This window comes from Trachypithecus francoisi, unplaced genomic scaffold (genome assembly GCF_009764315.1).
Source record: "Trachypithecus francoisi isolate TF-2019V2 unplaced genomic scaffold, Tfra_2.0 Lachesis_group11, whole genome shotgun sequence".
Classification (NCBI taxonomy): Eukaryota; Metazoa; Chordata; class Mammalia; order Primates; family Cercopithecidae; genus Trachypithecus; species Trachypithecus francoisi.
In genome coordinates, this window is record NW_022681456.1 from 5,673,710 (window position 1) to 5,699,035 (window position 25,326).

Genomic DNA, 25,326 nt, shown 5'->3' on the forward strand with positions numbered 1-25,326 from the left:
GTCAGGGTTTGACAGAGTGAGTATTTTAAATCTGACAGCTTTCCCAAAAGCAAGGGAGGGACATGTCCGGAGTTGTGCATTATACAGACCCCTTAAACAGCCCCATGCAAGACGCATGCGAATCAAAGGAAAGGTGGCAGAGGGTAAGAAGAGGGATGAGAAGCAGAGACTGTCTAGATCAGGCTGTTGCCATAGGAATGAGGGTTCCTTCTGCAAGCTGCCTGTCTTCACGGAAGGCTACTCAAAATGAACTCTCTCCACTTCCCAGGGAAGTTCAACCCTCAAAATTCTAAGTGGCTTCTAAACTGGAGAAACGCAGACGTCTTGCCAGCCATACAAAGCTCATCGGGCTTAATACTGTGAGATATGAGATGTGTTCCGCCTTATGCATAGTCTATACCTCAGCTGTGGTATTTACAAAACAATTGCAAGCAAGTACTAAGGGGTCATAACCTAATAGCTACCCACGCCCTGGTTTTACACATTCAAAAGTGCATTCACCTAGGAATGGCTGAGGAGGGCTAGCACAGGAAAAGAACAAGATGAGCCTGAAAACTTTTGGGGGAACCAAAAAATAGGGAAAGACTCAAAAATGATGGAGATTCGTCAATAGGACCCGAAAGCCAGCTTGAAGGCACTGCCACTGGGCAAATGCAGAACCAGTTAAGCATAAAATAATGATAATCAAGGCACAGAACCTGCTGAATACAGTGAGAATCCATGAGCCCATCCTGATATCGACGGATCGACTGATGATGTCTCAGTCAGCCCAGACTGCTATAGACTGAGTTGTTTAACAACAAACCCTTATTTCTCATGGTTCTGGAGATGGGAAGTCGTAGATTAAGCGGGCAGCTGATCCCTTTCAGGGGAAGCCTCACTTCCTGTCCCGCAGAAGGCCAGCTTCTCACTGGGTCCTCACAAGGCAGAGAGAATGAGCAGTCTTTCTGGTGTTTCTTCTTATAAGGACATGGATCCCCTCACGAGGGCTCTGTCCTCAGGACCCACGCTAAACCTGACGGCCTTTTAAAGGCCCCAACTCCAAATACCATTGCACTGGGCATGAGGCCTTCAAAATACGAATTTGGGGGCAACAGAAACATTCAGTCCATTACAGAGAGATAAACAGTAAATAAATACATGGAGAGAAGGGAAAGATTCTCCCTGTTGTAGAAATCAAGAAACCTTTTATTCTGATGAATGTTTGAGGCAGTGGTGGAGTTAGAAGATCACCATGTATTGAGCATTAAAATTCAGTCCAAAAGAGTCATCTGTGGATTGGAAAACGATTTAATTTTCAAATTCACTCCTGTGACTCTTCACAGGATATTTATTATTTTGTTTGGGAACTGGGTCTCATTCCGTGTCGCCCAGGCTGGAGTGCAGTGGTGTGACCATGGCTCACTCCAGTTTCAACCTCCTGGGCTCCAGTGATCCTCTCACCTCAGCCACCCAAGTAGCTGAGGCCACAGGCATGTGTCCCCCATGGGATAATTTTTAAATTTTTGTAGAGACAGGATCTCACCACGTTGCCCAAGCTGGCCTCAAATTCCTCGATCAAGCAATCCTCCCATCTTGGCATCCCAAAGTGCTTGGATTACAGGTATGAGCCACCATGCCTGGCCATGGGTGTTTAAATTGTCTCAAAGTATCTTCTCAAAAGATACATACTGATGACAAATAATACACGCTAACCTGATAGTGGATGAACCTGGCACTCACTGCCTTAACCAAATGACCAAGGTGAACATCTCTGGCGACAGGACTGTTTACAGCATTCACAAATGGAAACATACTATAAGCATTGTTTTATATTTCACTTTTTTTTGAGACAGGGTTTCACTCTGGCACCCAGGCTGGAGTGCAGTGGCACAATCATAGCTCACTGTGGCCTCGATCTCCTGGGCTCCAGTGATCCTCTCACCTTGGCCTCCCAAAGTATGGGACTGCAGGCATGAGCCACAGTGCCCAGGCTTACTTCACTTTTTTAACTGGGTCATACACCTTAATTATTCCTGGATAATTGTTCCTTGGAGATTGTTGTATTTCAGCAAATGCAGAGCTACTTCATTCTTTGTAGTGGCTGTATACTACCCCTTAGCATGGATGGTACACAATTTTTGTTTGATTTATTTAATACAAATTACATTTATTTAACTTGAACAATGTAATGTTACACACACACACACACATACACACAGTGAAATAATTACTCCACTCAAGCTAAGTGACATATTGATGTATTCATTGCCTTATGAAGTTACCATTTTTTCTTTGTTGTGAGAACACATAAGACATACACTTTTAGCAAATTTCAAGTTTACAAATAGAGTATAACTACCTATACATAGTTGCCATACTGTACATTAGACCTCTCGAATGTATTCCTCATACATACTTGAAATTTTTCATCCTTTAAGCAGATCGTCCCACTTCTTCCCTGCACGTGACCTAGTAGCCATCATTCTACTCTTACTATGGGTTAGACTTTCAGAGGCGCCACCTGTAAGTGAGCTCATTCAGTGTGTTTCTGCTTCTGACTTACCTCACTGAGCAAAATGTCCTGAAACTTCTGTGCTTTACAAATGGCAGGATTTTCTTCTTTTTAAAGGCAAAATACTATTCTGTGTGTGTGTCAGGGGTGGTGGTGGTTGTGTGTGTAAACAGAGAGAGAGAAGTAATGTGATTGTCATAAGAGTTACATTTGTGGAATATGGGTGAAGAGTAACTGAGAATTCTTTGTACTATTCTGATAACATTTGTAGGTCTCAAATTGTATCAATAAGTTGTATATAATATATAATATCTATGTAAATAGATACTATATTTAATATATAAATATAACATCTATGTAAATATTATATATAAATCCTATATACTAATAATATATATCTATGTAATTATATATTACATATAACTGATATATATATGAGACTTTCTCCTGCCTCTTACAGCATTTCTGTTTTTCCCCGTGTTAACGCTCAGCTGTTTCCTGTGGCAAATAAAAAGCAATATAATGACATAATAATACTGGGGGTGCCTAGGAAGAAGCTGTGTGGCTGAAGCTTGCCCAAGAGCAGAGGGCCTGCATCTCCTATTACACCAGAAGCACTGATTCCCCAGAACAGACACCTGGTGTTGACAGGGATCTTGCATCCCACACCCACTCCCAGCACCTGAGGCTGTTCCTGCTTACCTGCTTGGTGTCTGGGTGACGGTCCCCAGAGGCGAGGGTGGCACTTGTCCCATGCCACCTTTGTCTCTTTCCTGCTGGACTGACCACTGGTCTTGGATGCTGATTCTCAGGATCATTATCTTCTTACTTGCTGCTGCCATAATTCTGTTGGATGGAAAAATATACACACACGTATGTATGTATGTATGTACGTGTGTATGTACATATATACACACACACCTCTGAGTTTACTTTCATTTTTATTTTGTTCCTTCTCTCAAAATATAATAGCATCATATATAAAAATGTATATATACACACACACATACCATACACACATACATGAGGTCACATGGATATACATACATACAAGTAGGTAATACAAATATTTTTATATTTGTTGTGCATGCATATGTGTATGTATATATGTGTACACACACATGCGCACACACACACACACATATGTATATATATGAAATGAGATAGAAAGGGTGTATGCACTGTTGAGCCAGTCCCCAAGGAGAAAAATACAAATCTCTACCTTTCCCTTTGGGGAGTTGTGCTAAGGATTTTGGTCAGTGCTTTTCCTTTAAAAAGCACCTTATAGCCCCATCATTTTTCCAACATCATGAATTTTCTATTTACAAATGTTGACTGGGAAGAAGATCACTTTCTGCTTCAGGGTCTCCGGTGTGACATAAAACTCAAACTTCACGCATCTAGGATGTGTTGGTGTGATTTGAGCCCTAGGGGGCGTCCCTGGGTGCTGCAAGACAGAGCTGGGGAAGCCATGCTTGCTTTGTCAGTCCAGGGGCTATGACAGTCAGAGAAAGCAGGCGCATGCTCAGCATACAGGTAAGGAAGATGATGGTGACCACACACTTGAAAGAAACACAAACAGCGTTGTGGGATAATGTGGACGGTTGATGCTCGGGTGTAAAGTATACAGACCTCCCTCCTGTGAGGAAGATCCAGGAAGGCAGGTCCTTCTGCCATAAAGAAGTGACATGCCAGAGCTCAAAGTCTGTACACGTGGCACTTAGTACCTGATTCTAAAACTATGGCCCCTGGGTTATGACAGAGGCCTCCTGATGACTGCGAGAATTCCACGGGCAGCCTGAGGACCTGCCCCAGTGCTGCGGATGTGTCTGGAGAACCATCAGGGTGATGGCAGGCTGTGGAATGCCCACGGCTTGCTGTGCCTTAATTACATGGAAGTCATACCCCAGTGACAGGCTGGACTTTCAGGGGCATAAATCAAAACTACAGAGAGTTGGCATGGTTTTGGCTGCGAAGGTGATCAATTCCCGTCTGCTTCCCAGAGGCCCGTGTACCAGTGAGAAACGTCCCGTGAGACTCTGGGCACCTCTGCGTTTATTTTAAGTATTATTTTGTTCCTTTTACTACCAAAATATAATGGCATCATTTTCTGTGTACTTGCAGACAAGAGTCCACTGAAGGCAGGTGGCAAAGCCTCCCTACAAGCTGCCCTTCTGTGCTGTATTTTTCAAATCCACACAGAGAGCAATGAGATGGGTGAAATCTCTTTGGAGATTGCAAAGTTCTTTGGAGCTTGCAAAGGCAGAATGTTTCTGCCTAGGGATGATTTTCAAAGTATTTAACAAATGGCATGGTGGGCAAAGAGCTGAGAGTTGATTCTATCTAGATCTACCTGCTGTGCTAGCCACTGACACTTCTATTGATGGCCTTGCGGAGTTGGGTGCAAGTATCCCAGAAGTGGAGCCCCACAAGGACACAGGAGATGATTGGATGACACGGCCGGGCACCTGGGGTAGCAGCTGCCACCCAAAAGCAGCACAGATCGTCCATGTGTGCTTCCGGGCGTCGTCATCTGAGGGAGGTTGCTGCATTTGAGTAGAGGCGGGGGACAGCCCAGGGTGATTTCTAGGTGATTCTTCTTGGCAGGGTTATTGTCCACATGATGCTAAATATGCCTTCCAGCTATCTGCTGCTGAAGTCTCAATTCTGCATCTGCCTCTTTACTCTTTCTAGATTCCAAATGAAGGTCGATCCCAGTAGCCACCCAGGGGCTTGCCTTTCTGAGGCATCTTGGTTTTCTCTCCTGAAACTTCACTGACTCTTGTTCTCCATCCCCACCTTTAACACCCACCCCACAACACATATACCCTAGCACTTTACTTAGAGCTAAAAGCTCAAGCACAACTGCTCTTTTTTTCCGTCTTCACAACAAACATTTCTGCTTCTTATGCATTCCTAGAGAACAGTCACTCCTCCTTGCCCAGGAAACTCCAAGGCAAGAGACAGATGAATCTCAGGAAGAAAAATTGGCTGCCATAGCAACTTGGAACATATGGAATTCTGACACTTTGGCTGGGTAAATATTCCAGGAAAGAGGGACACTCTAGAAATCAGACCCTCTTTCCTTGTGGCTGGTTGCATCTAGAATTCCCAGGATAAATTCCTCCCAAAGAGTGATGCTCAAATAGGAACATCATTTGGAAAGAGCGCAGTGCAGACAGACCTTCGCATGTACCAAGGAGCCCACATCTATGCAGGAGAGTCATTCATCAGCTACTGCATCACTGACCCACTTTTGGATTTTTTTGAAAACTAACTTTTCTATGTTTTCTTGTTATTATTATTATTAATCCATTCCAGCAGGTCTCAACATCAAGTTATTTTTTAATAAAATGCAGCATTATTTCATCACTCATCACTCAATAGTACAAAAATCAAACAGACACATATCCATTCGAATGGCTGAAAAGAAACTAAAAAAGCAGAAAATATTGAGTGCTGACAAATATCTGAGAGAAATCACAAATATTGTCATTGGGAGGTTAATTGGTACATTTACCAAAATGTCTACTAAAGTTGAACTGAGATTTACCCCATGTGGCAGATAGAATACTGGCCCTCCAATCATGTTCTCATTGTACCCAAAGCCTGGGAGTACGTCATCTTCCAGGGTACAAGGTCTCTGCAAAGGTGACTAGCTAAGGACCTTGAAATGGCAGATGATCCTAGGTTATCTTACTGAGCTCAATGTCATCACAAGGGTCCTTGTAAAAGGGAGGCAGAAGGACCTAAGTCAGAATAAGGGGAGGTGATGACAAAAGAGATGAGAATGATGCACTTTGATGTTGGAGGAACGGGCCAGGAGCCAAGGAATGTGGACACCTCTAAAAGCTGGAAACGACAAGGAAACACAGTCCCTTAGTGCCAGAAGGAAGCAGCCCTGGCTACACTTTGTTTTTCACCCTGTAAAGCTAAAGTTCTGGCCTCCAGAACTGTAAGGTAATACATTTGTATTACTTTAAGTTACAAAGTATGTAGTAATTTGTTACACTAGCAATAAGAAAGTAATATGCCCTCTGACTCAGCAGTTGAAACTCATAACTCTGAAACAAACAAAACAAAAAAACAAACCCCAAAACTATACCCAAGAGAAATGCATGCAGGTGTTCACTAAAGACACCCACAAGCCTGTTTGCCCAAACTGGAAATGACTGCAGATGCTTGTAAACAATAGAACGAACAAATGCAATGTGATATAGTCATATAATAGCATACTGTTTAGGAATAAGAATGACCAAACCTGCAACCATGCACAATAGCACAGATGATACTCCTAACAAAGGTATCATGTTGAAAGAGGGAAGTGATAAGTTTTGGCTGTGTCCCCACCAAAATCTTGTCTTGAATTGCAGTTCCCCAATGAGTGGTAGAAAGAACTCGGTGGGAGGTAATTGAATCATGGGGGTGGTTACCCTCATGCTGTTCTTGTGATAGTGAGTGAGTTCTCGTGAGATCTGATGATTTTATGAGGGGCTTTTCCCTGGCTTCACTCTGCACTTCTTGCTGCCACCATGTGAAGAAGGACATGTTTGCTTCCCCTTGCACTATGATTATAAGTTTCCTGAGGTCTCCCAGCCATGCTGAACTGTGAGTCAATTACACCTCTTTCTTTTCTAAATTTCCCAGTCTTGGGTATGTCTTTATTAGCAGCGTGAGAACGGACTAATACAGGAAGTGAGACACAGAATAGAACAAAGTAACCTCTAAAGCTGACAGAGCTATGCCATGGTGTTGTAGTCAGTACTATGTTACCCTAAGCGGGAGGGTCATAAATAGACATAGCCATGAGGAATGAGTCTGGTATTCTAGTAATATTCAATTTCTTGCTCTGAGTGTATCACTTTGTGAAAATTCATCAGACTGTACACATATGTGCACTTTTCTCTATATTATAAATGCACTTTTTGCATATATTTCAGGGTTCAGTAAAAAGTTTACAAAAACAGACACCATATTTTAACATGGATTCAAGTCAAAGACACAGGTCACTATGGCTCCACCTCTGTGCAGGCTCAGTGGGAAGCCTGGTGGTCAGGTGCAATGACACTATTTGAATCCCTGAAGGGTCTCTTCCCTTCACATCCCATTATCCCTACACTGTTGAATTTTGGGTTTTAGGGTATCCTGGAAACCTTGAACTTGTCTATGATGGAAGAGGGGGCTGCTTAACAGAGCCTCAGAACCCAGGCATGCATCCCTGTTTTTGGACCAAATATGGGCAACCTGTTGGCTGTCAGTGAGAGGTTGGCCTCCCCAGAGAATAAGGAGAAGGACATCAGTCAAACCACAGTCTTCCCAGCTCCCTGACAATGGTGACAAGAGAGTGAGGGGCTCAGACTCAGAGAGTCTACACTGCACAATCCCCTCCTCTCATTGCAAGACAACAACACTTTTATTTAGCCTGGGGGCAAGCAAAGAAACAAAACCAACAACTCACTTCATGAGGATGCATCTGAATTTTTATGCCTGATCCTTGGGTCACCAGTGTTTGAAGTGCCTTCAGCCTTTGTTGTGTGTTTTGCACTCAGTGGGTAAGTCCAGTCTTTGTCTGCCTTGGGAAGAGAAGGGAGGAAGAAGAGCACCAGTTAGAACCTTAAAAGAGGCAATATGAAAGGGCTTTCCACTCATTCCCAATATTTAGCATTCCCTGAGTGTCCAGTGTTGTGCATGTGGCACTTGGGAATAGGCAGAGGAACAGGCTCTGTCTAGACCAGTGGGTCTCAAATTGATCTTGCCACAGGCCATGAGCATGGATCACCTTCCCTAAGTTCCTGCTTTGCAGGAGAAAAAGAGCTTCCTAACACAAGTTCACTGAGCAACTCCTGTCCAAGCACCACACATTTATTGGTTGATTTAAGCTTTACAAGACACCTTAACTTCTCTGAGTCTCAATTTCCTTGCATTTAAATGGGAACTATAACAATGTCAGCTCCAAAAAGTTTTTGTAATGAGACAAAAATAGCTTAAAGTACAGAAGGATTGGTACATTTTAGGTTCTCAGGAAATTATAGCTAATATTTTAATTGCTCTATAAACTAAATGCCACATATAATCCAGAGACAATACAAGCAGTCTCAGCCTTCTTCTCTCTGTGAGTGTCCTTCAGAGCATAAAGACTTCTGCAGAATGTCTTCGGTAGAATTGCTTTAGATGTTTTGTTGGTTTATTTGTTTTTGAGTCATTCATGCAGCATTTATGTTTCTTGGTGTGACTGGACTTTTCTTGCCAGACATCTCTCTACCATTACTTCTGTATGGTTTGAAAAGAGTACTTGATCTCACTCTTCAGCATGCACTTGATTGGTTTAAGTCACTGGTTCTCAACTGGAGGCACCTTTGCACACCCAGGCATTTAGCAGTGTCTGCAGACCATTTTGATTGTACAGCTGCGGGGCTGCAACAGGCATTAAGTGAGTAGAGGCCAGGAGTGCTGACAAACAAGCTACAACGCACAGGTCAGCCCCTGCACAAAGATTTATTTGTCCTCAAGTATCAGTGTCATGAGGTGGAAAAATGCTCAAGTGAACAACCTACTCTTAACCCTTTAAGTGAACAGTACACTAACATCTACTAGACATGTTTTCTCAGAACTTATTTGGAATATTTTCTGTACCGCCTCTTGCCACTTGCATTGTGTTTTCATCTCCCTGGAACCCCCACCCGCCCTGTCTATACCGGCATGATTCATTCACTCGTCTCCTTCAGATCGTTGGGCAAGTGGTGCTTTCTCCATGAGGCCATCCCTCCCACTCTCTATCATTTCTATCCTCCGTTCATGGTCTAGTTCTCTCTTCAGTGCTCAACAATAATGTTCTGCATAATTTTACTCTCCTTTTTTCTTATCTCTGGTGTGTAAGTCCCTCCCTGGTGCTGAGAAATGTGCCTGGCTCGTGAGGAACTGAATAAATATTGTTTTAATGATGATCTATGAGATGGCAGTGCTTTCTGGACACCTTGCGAGTCTGCAGGTAGAGTGACAAACTGTGCTAGGTTGCAGAGGACTGAGGAGGTTCTTCATATGCAGGATTTCCAACTCTAAAACACAGCAGTCCCAGGCAAACCAGATGACTAAGTCACTCTAAGGACTCCAAGGGTTCAAGGTTCAGCAAGAGACGACTAAAAACCACCAAGACTGGGGAAGGGGACGCATGAAAATGCTGCCTACCAGTGGCCATCACACCTTCAAACATAGAATAATTTGGCAAGTCAGGGTTCTCTAGTGGGACAGAAAAAAAATATATATGTATATATGTGTGTGTGTATATATCCTAGCCTCCCAGCCGACATCTTTCTCCTGTGCTGGATGCTTTCTGCCCTCAAACATTGGACTCCAAGTTCTTCAGTTTTGAGGACTCGGACTGGTTCTCCTTGCTCCTCAGCTTGCAGACAGCCTATTGTGAGACCTGTGATTGTGCGAATTAATACTTAATAAATGTGCCTATATATCGCTTGCATTATATGTATTAATATATATTATACAATTATATATATTAAAATATATATTCATATATTATATGATTATATATTATGTATTATGTATATTATAACATATCATATGGTTATATAATCATATATTATGTATATTATATAATCATATAATATGTAATTATATATTTTTATGTAATTACATATTTTAATGTAATTACATATTATATGATTATATATAATTATATAATATATAATCATATTATGTAATCATATATTTATATATAATATATTTTATATAATTATATATTATATGATTATTTATAATATATAATTACATATTATATAATTATATGTAATAGGATATTATATAATTATATATAATAGGATATAATATATATATTTTTGTAGCAGGACGAGCCACAGACAAAACTCCTCAGACAACAGGTTAAAGAAAGAAGGGGCTTTATTCGGCCAGGAGCATCAGCAGACTTGCATCTCAAGAACCGAGCTCCCTGAAGAAAGAGTTCCTGGCCCTTTTAAAGGCTTACAACCCTAAGGGATCCACGTGACAGGGTCATGATAGATTGAGCAAGCATGGGGTAAATGACTATGTCCACATATGTTAGCAGTGAGGGCAAGCAATGCAAGTATTTCTCCATACCATTGTCTGTGATCTATAGATAGCAACAAGTGATTAGGGTGGGGGTTAATCTTTAATCTACAGACCTGGCCGGTGGTTCCAATCGTTCTGTTGTTTTTCAGCTTTTACTTCCTCCATCTGTTTGGAGACAGGAGATAGTAAGAGAAATGGCCTCTCTCCTCATTCCCCCCTTTGAGAATCTCACTCACTAGTGGGAGTTCTCACTCTCATCCTCATATCTAGATCTTCCTGTGAGACAGATCGATAGTGATTCATGTAATACACTTGTGCTGAGGTCTTTTGATGAACTAAGGTAGTAACAAAACCTTTTAGTAACTGGAGAAATATGCATAACATACAGAGGAGTAACATGCAGGTTCCTAACACTATTATTATTCGTATTATAAGAATTTTAAATCCTCCTAGAGCTGGAAATCATTTTCCAAACAGCGATCCAGGATCAAATCCATGCCAACCCTGCACGGGCACATGTGCCAGCTTTGTCATGTCTATATTTTCAACTACTTGTCCTTGATCATCTATTTGCAGACAGCAATTGGTCAAGTTGAATTTTTCAGACTCCTTCTTCAGCTGTCAGCAAATAGTCTAAGGCCAATCTATTCTGATAGATGGCATTTCTCATTTGGGTTTCCTGCCAGGCTAAAAGAGTCAAAGCTCTGCCAGTTTCATTAGTGATTATTTCTAAGATGGCCTATAACCATATGACCCAGTTGAGCATGTAGATGGGGGTTTGGTATCCCCATGAGCCGTTTTGTGTCCATGTGGCAGGCCTATAGTACTGAATGATTATTTCGGGGTGTCACTCATCATCTTTCCAATTTCCTATAGCTATGCTTCTCTTTTCTCAGGAGGCATAGACAGGGAAACCTAGGAGCTCACCTTTTTTTTACAGGCAGTAGGAAAAAGCATGACTCAATGGTGCCAATGACACAACGACCTGCCCATTGGTCAGGCAACTTGGTGTAGGCTCTGTGTCCACATATCCTGTATAGTCCAGCGGGAGCCATCCAGTCTCATTAAGATTCTGGATGGGCCCAAACAGTCTGTAACTTGGGAAATTTGCTGAATGGACTCTTTTCAGTGCGGTTGAGACCCCACCAGGTGATTGTCCCTGTCGTGCTGTTATACAGCTTTTGTTCTAGGCAATCGAGCCTTCCCACGGGGATGGTGAAGTCCTTCCCCTCTCTACCTGTGCAGTATTGTCCAATAATCGAGGTTTTCAAGACCCAGAAGTTGCTAGTTTGGGCCTTCGGTACCAGAATTATGTCAGGAACTGGATCAGCAGTTGCCAATTCTCAGGCTTCCAAAGGCCATCGGTCTCCTATAGTGGTTCCCCCATATTCATAACAGGAAGTAACACTGAGGGAACGAGCTACATTTTCTGCTGGAGAAACAAGTTCTTTGTCTCCTTTTTTCCTTTTTTGGAAGCTCTGGTGCTGACAGATTCAGCTCATCATAAAAGGTCTGAAACACTGGTTTGGGAGAGTGCCTGTGGACCTCCCCTTGGACTAAAATATTTACTCAGGGATCCCATCCGGTTCCATCGATGCCTAGAGTTACATACTCTCCTGTTTTCCAACGGGGATCAAAGGGATTGGTAATTACTAATTCTTATGGATTACAGTGACCACTAGTGCAGGAAGAGTCATTCTTTCCTTTTTGAAGGTGGACAGGGTCCTTCTCATCCTTTTTTCAGGTGGCCTAAATGACACAGGACCAGTAACTACATTCATCACTACACAGTCCTAATTCATGACAAACATACTTATTTTCTACTGTATAGCTCTTTTCCCAATCTAGAGAGCCACATCTTATTCTATTTCCATATGGGTCACTGTTGATTGCTGCACAGGTGTCAAATTTTAAGATAATTTGTTTGGGGACCTCTTTTTCTTCTGTTCTAGTTATTACTTTACTCATATCGGCTTTTCTCCAGTTGCCAGTCCTCAACCATATTTCAAACACTGTGGCCATGAGGGGTTCAGATGGATCATAACAAACAGTAGGTTTTCCATCTTCTGGACTGCATCCCTTATACTGGGTGTCATTATATAAACAAGTTCCTTTTAGAGTTCCTGTGTATTCATAGTAACTATAAAACAGAAAGACTGTTTTAACCTTTTGCCCTACCTCCATAACTTGATGCATATGCTGGGAACAGTCCTTATTCTGAGGAAGGTCAGTTGAAGTCCTTACTGTACAAGTCCAAAGTTTAAGGAAAATGAGTCCCAGGATGAATTTCCTCATGCTTCGGCCGTGCATGGACCAGTCACCTTCCGGGTGTGACTGGAGCAGGGCTTGTCATCTTCTTCAAAGTCACTTTGCAGGGGTTGTACGGGCTTGATCTCGCCTCCCAGGTCTCAGGTGCTGCAGCTTTTACACAGCTGTGGTGGATCCAGGCTGGGATTCCCTCTACCTTTACGGCTGTGGGAGTGGTCAAGACAATGGTCTGGGGTCTTTCCACTGTGGCTGCAAGGGGGCTACGTTCCAATCCTTGATCCACACCTGATCACCTGGGGAGAAAGGGTGAACTGGAGAGAATAAGCTGACAGGGCACCTCTCACTTACGCAGGCTGAAATTGTTTGTGTAATATTCCCTAAAGCCTCTGGCTGTCGCTGTAACTCAATTTCACCTAGCTCTTGAGGAGTGCCTGGGCATCCCTGTAGTATGGGAGGGGGCCTATGATATAATATTTCATAAGGGGAATATCCTGTTCTTTTAGAAGGGGTACATCTAATCTTAAACAATACCATAGGGAGAGCTTGTACCCACTTTAGTCCTGTTTCTTGACACATTTTCCCTGAACTATTTTTGATAGTCCGATTCATCCGCTCCACCTTTCCGGAACTTTGTGGTAGGTAGGTGATATGTAGTTTCCATGATCCCCAATACTGTTGCTGTCCTCTGTACCAAGTCAGCCACAAACGCCGGACTGTTGTCCATGCCCAATTCGTAAGGGCAGTCAAACCTAGGAATGAGATCTCAGAGAAACACATGGGTTACTTCATGAGCTTTCTCAGTTCGTGTTGGATAGGCCTCCACCCACCTAGAGTATGTACACACTAGAACTAGCAAATACTTGTTACCTCCACATTTGGGCATCTCGGTGACGTCTACTTGGAGATCTTCAAAGGGCACTGCTCCATAAGCCTGTATTCTGGGCAGGGTGGCTGGACCTTGCCTAGCATTGTGCTGCCAGCAGGGGACATACTGCTGTGCCACTGTTTTGGCAAGGGCTGACAGATGTGAGATATAGAAGTACCAGCCTAACAACTCTTCAAGTGACTCTTGGTCTAGGTGGGTAGTCTCATGCAAGCCAGTACAATTGCAGCTCCTAGCAGCTGTGGCATGGCTATTCTTCCGTCCGATAACCGGATCCATCCCTCTTTTATCACTTGTCCTCACTCTGCCTGGTGAAAGTCTTTCTCTTCTTTAGAATAAGTAGGCACAAGGTCAGGTGTCTGAGGGAGCAGGGGGTCTGTGACTAACACCCAGTAGGGGATGGATGCTGCCTTTGGAGCCTCTGAGTCAGCTTGGGAGTTCCCCAAGGCAAGCGAGGTGGAAACTCGCTGGTGTCCTCTGCAGTGCATGGCTGCCACCCTTTGGGGCTCCCCCACTGCCTCTAATAATTGCAAGATCTCTTGCCGATACTTTATGTCTTTTCCCTCAGGATTCAACAGGCCTTTTTCCTTGTATAATGCCCCAGGCACTTGGAGGGTTAAAAAGGCATACCGAGAGTTGGTGTAAATGTTTACAGTCTTACCTTCACTTAGCTCTAAGGCCTGAATTAAAGCAATGAGTTTGGCCTTCTGGGCTGAAGTGCCCTGGGGCAACGATTTGGCTTCAGTGACAGTGTCCAGGGTTACCACTGCATATGCTACACACCTCTCTCCTTGTGGGTTGACGAAGCTGCTCCCATCCACGTACAGCTCCCAGTCTATTTATGTCCAAGGATGGTCTTGGAGGTCGAGCCTGCTAGAATAAACTGAGTCCAACACCTCTACACAGTTATGTTCAACTGGGCTCTCTGATACCAGGAGCAAGGTGATGGGGTTCAGGGTGTTGCAGACTTCAATGGTTATGTGGGGATTCTCACAGGGCAAGCTTTCATATCTAGTTGGTCTAGCATTCGTTAGCCAATGATGTCCTTTGGTATTCATTAAAGTCACCACAGCATGGGGGGCCTTTATAATTAGGTTTTGCCCAAGAGTTAGCTTATCCGCTTCTTGTGCTAGCAGGGCTGTTGCTGCCAAGGCCCTCAAACATGGGGGCCAGCCCTTAAAAACCCCATCTAGTTGTTTAGAGTGGTAGGCCACTGGCCTTGACCAGGGCCCCACAGTCTGGGTCAAAACTCCAACCACCCTTTTTTCTCTCTCTGACACATACAGTGTAAAAGGTTTTGTCAGGTCAGGGAGCACCAGGTCTGGGGCCAACATGAGTTTCTCTTTCAACTCATGAAAAGCTTATTGCTGTTGGGACCCCCATTTGAAAGGTTCCTTGTCTCCCCCCATTGTGACTCTCTACAGGGGCTTAGCCAATACTGCAAAGTTTGGAATCCACAACCTGCGGAACCCTACAGCTCCTAAAAATTCTCTCATCTGTCTTCTGGTCTTAGGCTCCGGCAGGTTGCAGATAACTTGCTTGCTTTCTGATCCCAGGCTGCACTCTCCCTGTCAGATAGTAAATCCCAGGTAACATACCTGCTGTTTGCAGAACTGAGCTTTCTTCTTGGGCACCTTATACCCACAGTTCTCTAAGTGCTGGAGCAGGGTATCTGTTTCCTTGGCTCACCCAGCTGCCATGGGGTATCCCGGCAGGAGGTCGTCGACGTACTGGAGCAGCGTGCAGCCTAGGTCTCTGGTGGTCTCGAGCCAGTGCCTCCCCGAAGATGGTGGGGGAGTTCTTGAACCCTTGGGAGAGCCGGGTCCAAGTGTACTGAGTGGTGACACCTGACCCCGGATCCTCCCACTGAAAGACAAACAGTTTTTGGCTCTCAGGGGCTAGTCTGATGCTAAAGAAAGCATCTTTCAAGTCCAAGCAGGTGGACCGGCTGTGCTCAGCTGGAAGCAACCCCAACAACGTGTATGGGTTAGGTACTGTTGGGTGCAAAGACACTGTAGCTTGGCTGAGCAAGCGCAAACCCTGTACTGGCCTGTGGTCCTTGGTACCCGGCTTGTGAACAGATAGGAGGGGAGTGTTCCATGGAGACTGACAAGGGAGGGTAATTCCAAAGGCCTTCAGGCCCTTGAGATGGACCTGGATGCCCTCAAGGGCTTCTCTGGGAACTGGGTACTGGTTTTGCCTGACTGGTTGGGACCCAGGGTGAACTTCTATGAGTCCTGGGGCTTGGTGGACTGCCAACCCTGGAAGGTTGTCTTCTGCCCACACCTTTGGCCACAGCGTAGCCAGGGCTGGTCCTGTCTATCGGCCTGGCTCAGTTAAGAGCAGTCTCCATTCCTCTTCCAGAGAAACCGTAAGGGCCATGATGACTCCCATTCCAGGCAAATTTAGCTGTCAAGAGCCCTGCTTTGTAAAATAGATAGTGGTTCTCAGCTTGCTGAGTAGGTCTCTTCCCAGTTAAGGCAAGGGGCAGTCAGGCATGTACAGGAACTCATAAATTACCTCATGCCCCTCTGCTGTGCAGCTCCAGGGCAAACAGAAAGCTTGCTCTGCTGAAACCCCTGTGGCTCCGATTACATCAATAATCTTTTCGGATAAGGGGGCAAGCGGGGGGGTTACTACTGAATGTTCAGCACCAGTATTGACAAGAAACTCAATGTCCTTGCCCCCGATTGTCATCCTGACCATGGGCTCTTTGGGGGCACATGAATCTGGTCCCCCTCAGTCCAGTAACCCTTCTGCCAGATTGAACAAGGCCCCTTCGTCCTTGTCTGAGGCCTCCTACTCAGAGTCACCTTGTTTCCATTTCAGCTGGGGGCACTTGTCCTTCCAATGTCCTGTTTCCTTTCAGTAAGCACACTGGTTACGCTGCAAGTGTGGACGGCCAGATGAGTATTTTTCCCGGGGTCCCCCTTTTCTCGCCCCTTCTGGGGGACCCCTCTAATAACTGCGGCTACTAGGTTGGCGTTTTGCTGGGCTTGGCATTTATTCTCTCTGCGTTCTCTCTGCGGCTTATCACATCTCTTTTCACAAACACCTGGTTGGCTATCTCCAACAACTATGAAGCATTCATGCCTGCAAACCCAGCCTTTTTATATAGTTTTCTTCTAATGTCTTCTGCACTTTGACTAACTAAAGCCATGTTAATCATGCGCTGATTTTCAGGGCTTTCAGGGTCAAAGGGGGTATACATAAGATAGGCCTCACATAGTCTCTCATAGAATTGTGCTGGACTCTCTTCTTTTCCCTGAATGACCTCAGAGACCTTGTTAATGTTTGTGGCCTTCTGAGCTCCCCTCTTTAATCCTTCCAGGAGGGCTTCCCTGTGCCGGTTTAGCCTTTGCATAACCTGTCTTTCATTTGGGTCCCACTGGGGGTCTGTTCCTTGTAACTGGATCCTCACATACTCTTGGGGTTTGGTAATCAGCCGGAACATGTTCCTGTAGCCACTTAGTTGCTGCTTGGAGAACCCTTCGCCTTTCATCTATGTGAAAGAGGGACATGAGCAACTGGTGGCAATCAGCCCAAGTAGGGTTGTGGGTCTGGATAACAGTTTGGAGCAAATCAATTATAGCTTGAGGCTTTTTAGTATAGGATGGAGTATTGTTTTTCCAGTTGAGGAGATTAGATACACAGAGGCACCACCATATGCCCATCCTTGTCTACCCCAGTATACCATTGCTCTCTCAGGGGCATTTGTATCCCAGTTCTAGGCCTCAAATGGGCTGCCAAGGGAGGGGTTTCTCCTGGGGTCTCAAGTCCTTTCTTTTCTACTCTGGGTGGCCTAGGGGTATGTAGGCCTTGTGGAAATTTGGGCGCAGTGGGCTCAGGAGTGGGAGGCCTTCCTTCTTGGTAAAAGGGCAGGGCCACTGGTGCCGTTTCTTGCCATTAATCCTCTGATGTTGGTTCGGACAGGACTTTAGGAGCCGACTCCCCTCGGCGGGTGGACTGGGATTCTTCCTTGGCTGTCTGTCCCTTTGCCACTAGTACTACTGCCTGTCCTCTTAACCACTGTGGGGGGTCTAAAACCAACTGTAACCAAGTGTCTGTGTATGGAAGCTTCGTCTGGGTGTCCTTTACCAGTTACCTTATGCCACACCTTTGAAACGAGGGACCTGTCTAGGCTTCCTTCTGATGGCCAACCCACTTCTAATGCTGGCCAATCTATCTCACACAAGGTCCTAAATTTTCCTGGGGTCATCATAACCCCATAATCTCCATTAAAACCTTTTTTGAAATTCTTTAACATAGTTCCTAATGGAGTGGGCTTACTCTGCATTTCTTTTTTGTTTGTTTGTTTGTTTGTTTGTTTGTTTGTTTTTTGAGATGGAGTCTTGCCCTGTTGCCCAGGCTGGAGTGCAGTGGCTGGATCTCAGCTCACTGCAAGCTCTGCCTCCCGGGTTTACTCCATTCTGCTGCCTCAGCCTCCCGAGTAGCTGGGACTACAGGAGCCCGCCACCTCGCCCGGCTAGTTTTTTCTATTTTTTTTTTTTTTAAGTAGAGATGGGGTTTCACCATGTTAGCCCGGATGGTCTCGATCTCCTGACCTCGTGATCCACCCGTCTCGGCCTCCCAAAGTGCTGGGATTACAGGCTTGAGCCACCGCGCCCGGCCTTACTTTGCATTTTACCCACCTCCTTCCCAAGACAAGAAAAGAAAGAAGAAAAGAACAACACTCATGCCACAAGAGGAGATTCGTGTCGATCACAAGTATTGACTCACTTTCACTGTCCATTCTCCAAACAAGCGACGCCTAATCAAAATCAAAACTGAGACCAAAGTGCCAATAAGGGCACACTGTGGGTGATGAGGCCATGCTTCCACTCAAATGGAGTGGGCAAGTTCCCAGGACCGGTCTTACCATATTCCAGATGTCAGGACTCCAAGCACTAGTTCTTTCCTGGTATTCAGCCACTGTGGTGATTCTCACAGGGTCTGCCATGCACCACTCTGACGAGGCATTCCACCAGGGCAAACACCTACCCAGGAGTGCTCTTAGGATCCATGTCGCTCAAGCTTGCCAGAATCCCCCACAGGGATGCTCTGCAGGGCAGGCTTAAGCCACCTGGGGGGCTGCCTCGACTGTCCATCAACCACCTCACTTCTCAATCAGGAAACCAAGAAATGTAGGAGGATGAGCTGCAGACAAAACCCCTCAGATACCAGGTTAAAGAAGGAAGAGGCTTTATTCGGCCGGGAGGTCAGCCGACTTGCGTCTCAAGAACTGAGCTCCCTGAAGAGTTCCTGGCCTTTTTAAAAGCTTTACAACCCTGCGCAGTTCATGTGAAAGGGTCATGACAGATTAAGCAAGCATGGGGTATGTGACTATGTCCACACACGTTAGCAGTGGGGGTAAGCAATGCAAGTATTTCTCCAAACCACTGTCTGTGATCTATAGATAGCATAAGCAATTAGGGTGGGGGTTAATCTTTACCCTACAGGCCTGGCCAGTGGTGCTGATCAGTCTGTTGTTTTTTAGCTTTTACTTCCTCCTTCTCTTCGGAGACAGGAGACAGTAAGAGAAATGGCCTCTCTCCTCATTATCATATACATAATATATAATTATATCCTATTATATATAAAATATATATAATATATCCTATTATATATAAAATATATATATTATATCCTATTATATATAAAATATATATATTATATCCTATTATATATAAAATATATATAATTATATCCTATATATATAAAATATATATAATTATATCCTATTATATATAAATATTATATATATTAATATATAATGCAAGTGATATATAGGCACATTTATTAAATATTAACTCGCACAATCACACGGTTCTACAATGGGTTGTCTGCAAGCTGAGGAGCAAGGAGAACCAGTCCGAGTCCCAAAACTGAAGAACTTGGAGTCCAATGTTTGAGAGCAGGAGGCATCCAGCACCGGCTGGGAGACCAGGCCAGTCTAGCCTTTTCACATTTTTCTTGCTGTTTTACATTCTAGCCATGCTGGCAGCTGATTGGATGGTGGCCATCCAGATGAAGGGTGTATTTTCCTTTCCCAGCTGACTGACTGTAATGTTAACCTTTATTGGCAACACCCTCACAGACATACTGAGGATCAATACCAAAGTATTGATAACCATCACACTGGACAATCATATAGATTTCTGGACCCAAGTTCCCCAAGATTCTGATTCAGATTTTCTGGGACAGGGCCCCAGAATCGGTATTAATGTATAAATCAACAGCTCCTCAGTGGGTAGTCTGAATAGGCCTTCAGACTACTCCTGAAGAAATTCTACTTGGGACTAAACCCTTCACCAGACACAGTCCATAAAATCACATTTCGCCAAGGAGACTAAGACAAAGTAGTGTCTGAAATTCAGCAGGCATTCTGAGACAGCCCCAGCCCCGGGAACTGAAGCACTTTCAGGATGTGATTAATGACACCAGGAGAGACACTTTTAATTTGGATTCTTCAGCAAACCGCATTCTCTGTGATAAATTAATCACGAGGAGAAAGAGAGAGGCATGCAACTCCCCCCAGGGAGCCAAGAGGCTGGCAAGGCACACTCCACAGAAAGCTTATTCCAGAACAAGACGCACAGTGTTGGGGGAAGGTTCCAGAGAGCCACCCAGAGGAGAGGAGGCCCACGGCACCAGACTCACCTGCATGCCTGCAGAGCAAAGGGGATGTCTCTACATCCCACACTATCAAGGTAGCCCCCTTTTCTAATTACACAAGCACTTGGCTCTTGGAGATGCCTAATTTTGGTTTCTGAAGGATGAAGTGAGCTAGAATCATCTTTAAAAAATGAATGTTAGAAAAGCATATCCACTAGGAATACACATGATAAAGTACTCATTTTAATTCTGAATATTCAGCCTGTGAAGGAGAAACTCTGTGTACCTGTGAACTCTTCCACATAAATGCCCGGTGACATCTCTGAGATTGCTTGCTCTTTCTTTGTTCATTCACTTCTCTTTTCGTTCTTCTAAGAAAGCTGAACTCTCAACAGATTTCTACGGAGAGCGAGAGTGAGAGAGAGAGAGAGAGAGATGTATATATATAAAATGTAAAATTTTTAGATATAATATAAAATCTAATATATAATGTTAATTTATATGGTTTTTCTGTCAAAGGTATATACGTGTGTGTATATATGTGTGTGTATATATTATATACACATACATATCTTTTTCTAAAGTATCAATTTAATATTATTGTATGAAATAATTATTTCAGTTTTTCTAATAGTAGAGCTGCCATGGAGTTTTTGTTGTTGTTGTCATTTACTATATATCCTTTTTTTTAGAGGCAGGGTCTCACTCTGTCACCTAGGTTAAAGTGTAATGGAATGACCTTGACTCACTACATCTGTCTCCCAGATTCAAGTGATCCTTCCACCTCAGCTTCCTGAGTAGCTGGGACTCCAGGTGTTAACCACCACACCCAGCTAATTTTTGTATTTTTGATGGGACAGGGTTTCCCCATGTTGCCCAGGCTGGTCCCAAACTTGTGAGCTCGAGCGATCATCCGATCTTGGCCTCCCAAAGTGCTGGGATTACAGAAGTGAGCCACCATGCCCGGCCAAATCTCTGCCATTTTTTAATGTGGTTGGTTCTTGTTGAGTTTTAAGAGTTACTTTCTGTATTTTTGGATACAAATCCTTTGCCAGATGTGTTTTGCAAATATTTTCTCCCAGTATTTGATTTTTAAAAAATTCTGTTAACTTTCTGAAAGCAGAAGTTTTAATTTTAATAAAGTCAAACTTATCTTTTTTTTATGAATCGTGCTTTTGAAATGTTATCTAAAAACTCTTCATCAAAGGCAAGTTTGTCTAGACTTTTTCCTATGTTATCTTTTAGAAGTTTTGTGGTACTCTATTTTGCATTAGATCTAAGATCCGCTGTCAGTTTTTTTTTGTGACAGTGGTAAGTACTGTGTGCGTCTGAATTCTTTTGTCCAGCCCCCACACCACTTTCTTTTGTGCGTAGAATTGTTCCAGTACCGCTTGTTGAAATGACTCTTCTCCTGCATTTGTTCCTCTATCAAAAGTCAGTTGATTCTATTTGTGAGAGTCTATTGCTGACTCCCTCTTCTGTTCCATCCATCCCTTTGTCTTTTCTTTCTCCAACACCACACGGTCTAGATGACCTCTGGGGCTTCACGACACCAGTAGCATCGGTCACCTCACTCTGTTCTTCCTGGGCACTGTGTTGGCTAGTCTTGCTTCCTGGCTTTATGGCTCCAGATGCTTCTGCCCCACGTAGTCACATTGGACATTAATTGTGATTATCTATATTGCCCTGTCTCTCCAGATTTGGGGGTAATGGTGCTGTAACCTAAAGCCTCTGATGTGCATAAGAAAAGTTGTGGCTTTTCAGTTTGTTGAGCTCCTTTCTTGTTTTATGAATGGGAGTGGTGACTTTTAAGCGATTCCCATGCTGGAGGTGAAACCAGCAGTCCTGGACGTTGCATTCAGAACTGAGCAAGCTCACTGGGATTGGACAGCAGATTCTGAAGATGAAACCTAGTTTTGGCTTTTTTAAAAAGCAATGTCAGGCTAGATGAATCATATGCAAATGGGATTCCGCCATTTTATCTTAGTTCATACTATATTTTATGCTTTTTGTTGGCAACAGGATTTCTGAAATAATTTTTATAGTATGTAAAATTTACATACAGAAGAGAAATAAATGAAATCTTCCCTTGGTGGTTTTTAGGGTCGGAAAATTCTATTAGGTCTTGTATTAATCTGTTCCATGACAGAAATGTCTCATCTGCTATCCTGAATTTTAAACCATGCTACATAATGTAACTTAACCCCTGTGTTTTTTTCTGAAACATGAAGCCTTCATAAAATAAGATTCTTCCATTGGAAAACATTAAACATAACAACACATTTTCATTTATAACTTCAGATACAATTCTTTCTTTTTTCTTTTATTACTATATTTAGCAGCCAATAATTATAATAAATTATTGAGCAACAAAAAATTACAGATCGATTAGCACAGTTTCACATACTTGGCAAGCAGGGAAAAATCCAGGCTGAAATGAAAGGGCAGGGGCACAACATTGATGAGAACTGGAACCATCAATTGAACCTGTTTTAGTAAATTATTCTGACCTTTAGAAATCTTCCAGCTGGTGATCAAATCTCTCTCTCTCTCTCTCTCTCTCTCTCTGTATCCACACACATAAATGTCATAAAAAGTAGGATGGGGATGACAGATTCTGACCTTAGAACTGACAAGACACTTTTGAATGAAGAGATACAAGTTGTAATGATCATCTGTTGCTTCATAAAAAATTACCAAACAATGAAAGCCTCAAAGCAACACACACTGAACATCTCAGCCTTTCTGTTGGCCAGGAGTCTTGGTCTGGATTAATTAGATCCTCAGCTCAGGGTCTTGTTGGATTGCAGTCAAAGTTGCAGGACTGTATTTCCATTTGAGGCTCAAGGTGCCCTTCCAAGCTCACATGGCTGTAGGCAGAACTTAGTTCCTGTGATTGTAGGACTGAGGTTCTCAGCTCTTAGAGGATGCCGACAGTTCCCCATCATGTGGTTTCCTCTATAGGCAGTTCACAATACAGCGAGCATAGCAGCATGCTTCCTCAAGACCAGCAGAGGAGTGGGTCTGCTTATGCATATACGTGTGTGTATGATTAAATATACATATGTAATATATAATGACATGCTTATATGCATTATAGAGATTTCTTTCTACATAAGCGATATATGTATGTGTGTGATATCATAAAAATGATAACCCATCATCTTTACCATATTCTATTAGTTAGAGCAACTAATAACTCCCAAGCCCCACACCCACTCAAGGAGAATATTAATTAAAGGAACGAAAAGGAAGCAGGAGTCACTGGTGGTCACCCCCTAGGCTTACGCCATCACATGTATAAAATAGCATTTTATCACTTCCTGAAATGGTATCAGCCTATACCCTTGATCCATGAATTAACTGTTGGACCTAGCCTCAAAAGGCAAGGTCATTCAACAACACCGCAGGCACTGTCCTGGGTGCTAAAAATCCAGGGGTGCCTTCTCTGGCCTGTTCTTTGTTCTCATGGTGCTGATAGTCTAACTGGGAACTCAGGTAATAGATGCATAAGTAACTTTAAAACATAAACACAACTGAAATTATTTCAGATGGACAGTAGTACTCTGAAGAAAATAACAGTGGATAGTGACTCAAAAAGGACCTGAGGTGGGATGTTCTCAGAATGTTGAGGGAAATGATCCCAGGAACAGAAGTGCTTAAGTTGAGACCTGAGAATAAAGGAGAAGCTGCAGGCTGTGGTGGCTCACATCTGTAATCCAAGAACTTTGGGAGACCAAGGTGGGTGGATGGCTTGGGATCTGGAGTTTGAGACCAGATTGGGCAATATGACAAAACCCCATCTCTACAAAAAAAAAAAAAAAGAAAAAAAGAAAAATCAGCCGTGCCTGATAGTGCACACCTATAGTCCCAGCTAATCGGGAGGTTGAGGTGGGAGGATCACCTGAGTCCAGGAGGTGGAGGTTGCAGTGAACTGAGATCACACCACTGCACTCCAGCCTGGGCAACAGAGTGGGACCCTGTCTCAAGAAATAAAAATAAAATTAAGAGATGAGGAGAGGCCATTCACGAAATATTGGAAGAAACAGGCTTAAAGCTTGATAGCACAATGAAAACAGTGGTGATATGGAAATAAGTCTGGTTTTCCAAGAAGCCAACAGAAGTCCCTTGTGACTGTAAAACAGTGAGAAGGAATAAAGGCATGGGAGGAGAGAGGAAGAGGAGGTGATGGTTTTGAAGAAATTCTTGTCTTTGGGAGTACTCAGCTTGACATTTTACTCATAGAAAGAGCAGGTCCTTTCATTCACAGGCAAAATTCCTGCAGACTTTCAGAGAAAAATATAGTGCCTTTCTATATTTCACTCAATAAAAGCTATAAATAGCATCTATAAATCATCACCAATTTCCAAACCCAAGAAATCTAAAATGACCAGCTTCACTGGCTGATCATTTAACTTTTCACCTCTGGAGAAAGTGCTTCTGATATTGATCCTGACATTCAAACCTCAGGGCAGGAAGGAAGCTCCTCTCTCAAAACCCAATAAAGCACAATTACTGTGTAAAGGTGTGATTTTCTATTTGGATAAAACACTCAAATACACTTATTAAGTGGCACATGCAACAGCATTGCCACGAGGGAACAAAACTCATAGCTAGAGACTCTGGAGGTGTCTGGCAAATTTTCTTATACTGTATTACAAACTTATTTCAAGTCAATATATACTTAATAAGTGCTTACAAGCTGACAGTCCTGTGCTGGGTGCTGTGGACACAGACAGCCCTAAGTCAGAATCCTGTATGCAGAGAGCTCACCATGGGAGAGAGGGGCATGCATGTGTGAGGTGTAATATACTGGCTTAAGGGCTAGCCTAGAAGTTTACATAAAATAAGAACAAAAAAAGAAAAGTTATTAATTCCCTGCAAAGAGAATTGTGAATTTAGAAAACTGCGATAGAAAGGATCCCAATTTTGTATAATTAAAAAAGAAAATATACCTAGGTTTGCAATTTTAAAGTGTACAGATGACACCATTCCATAACTCATT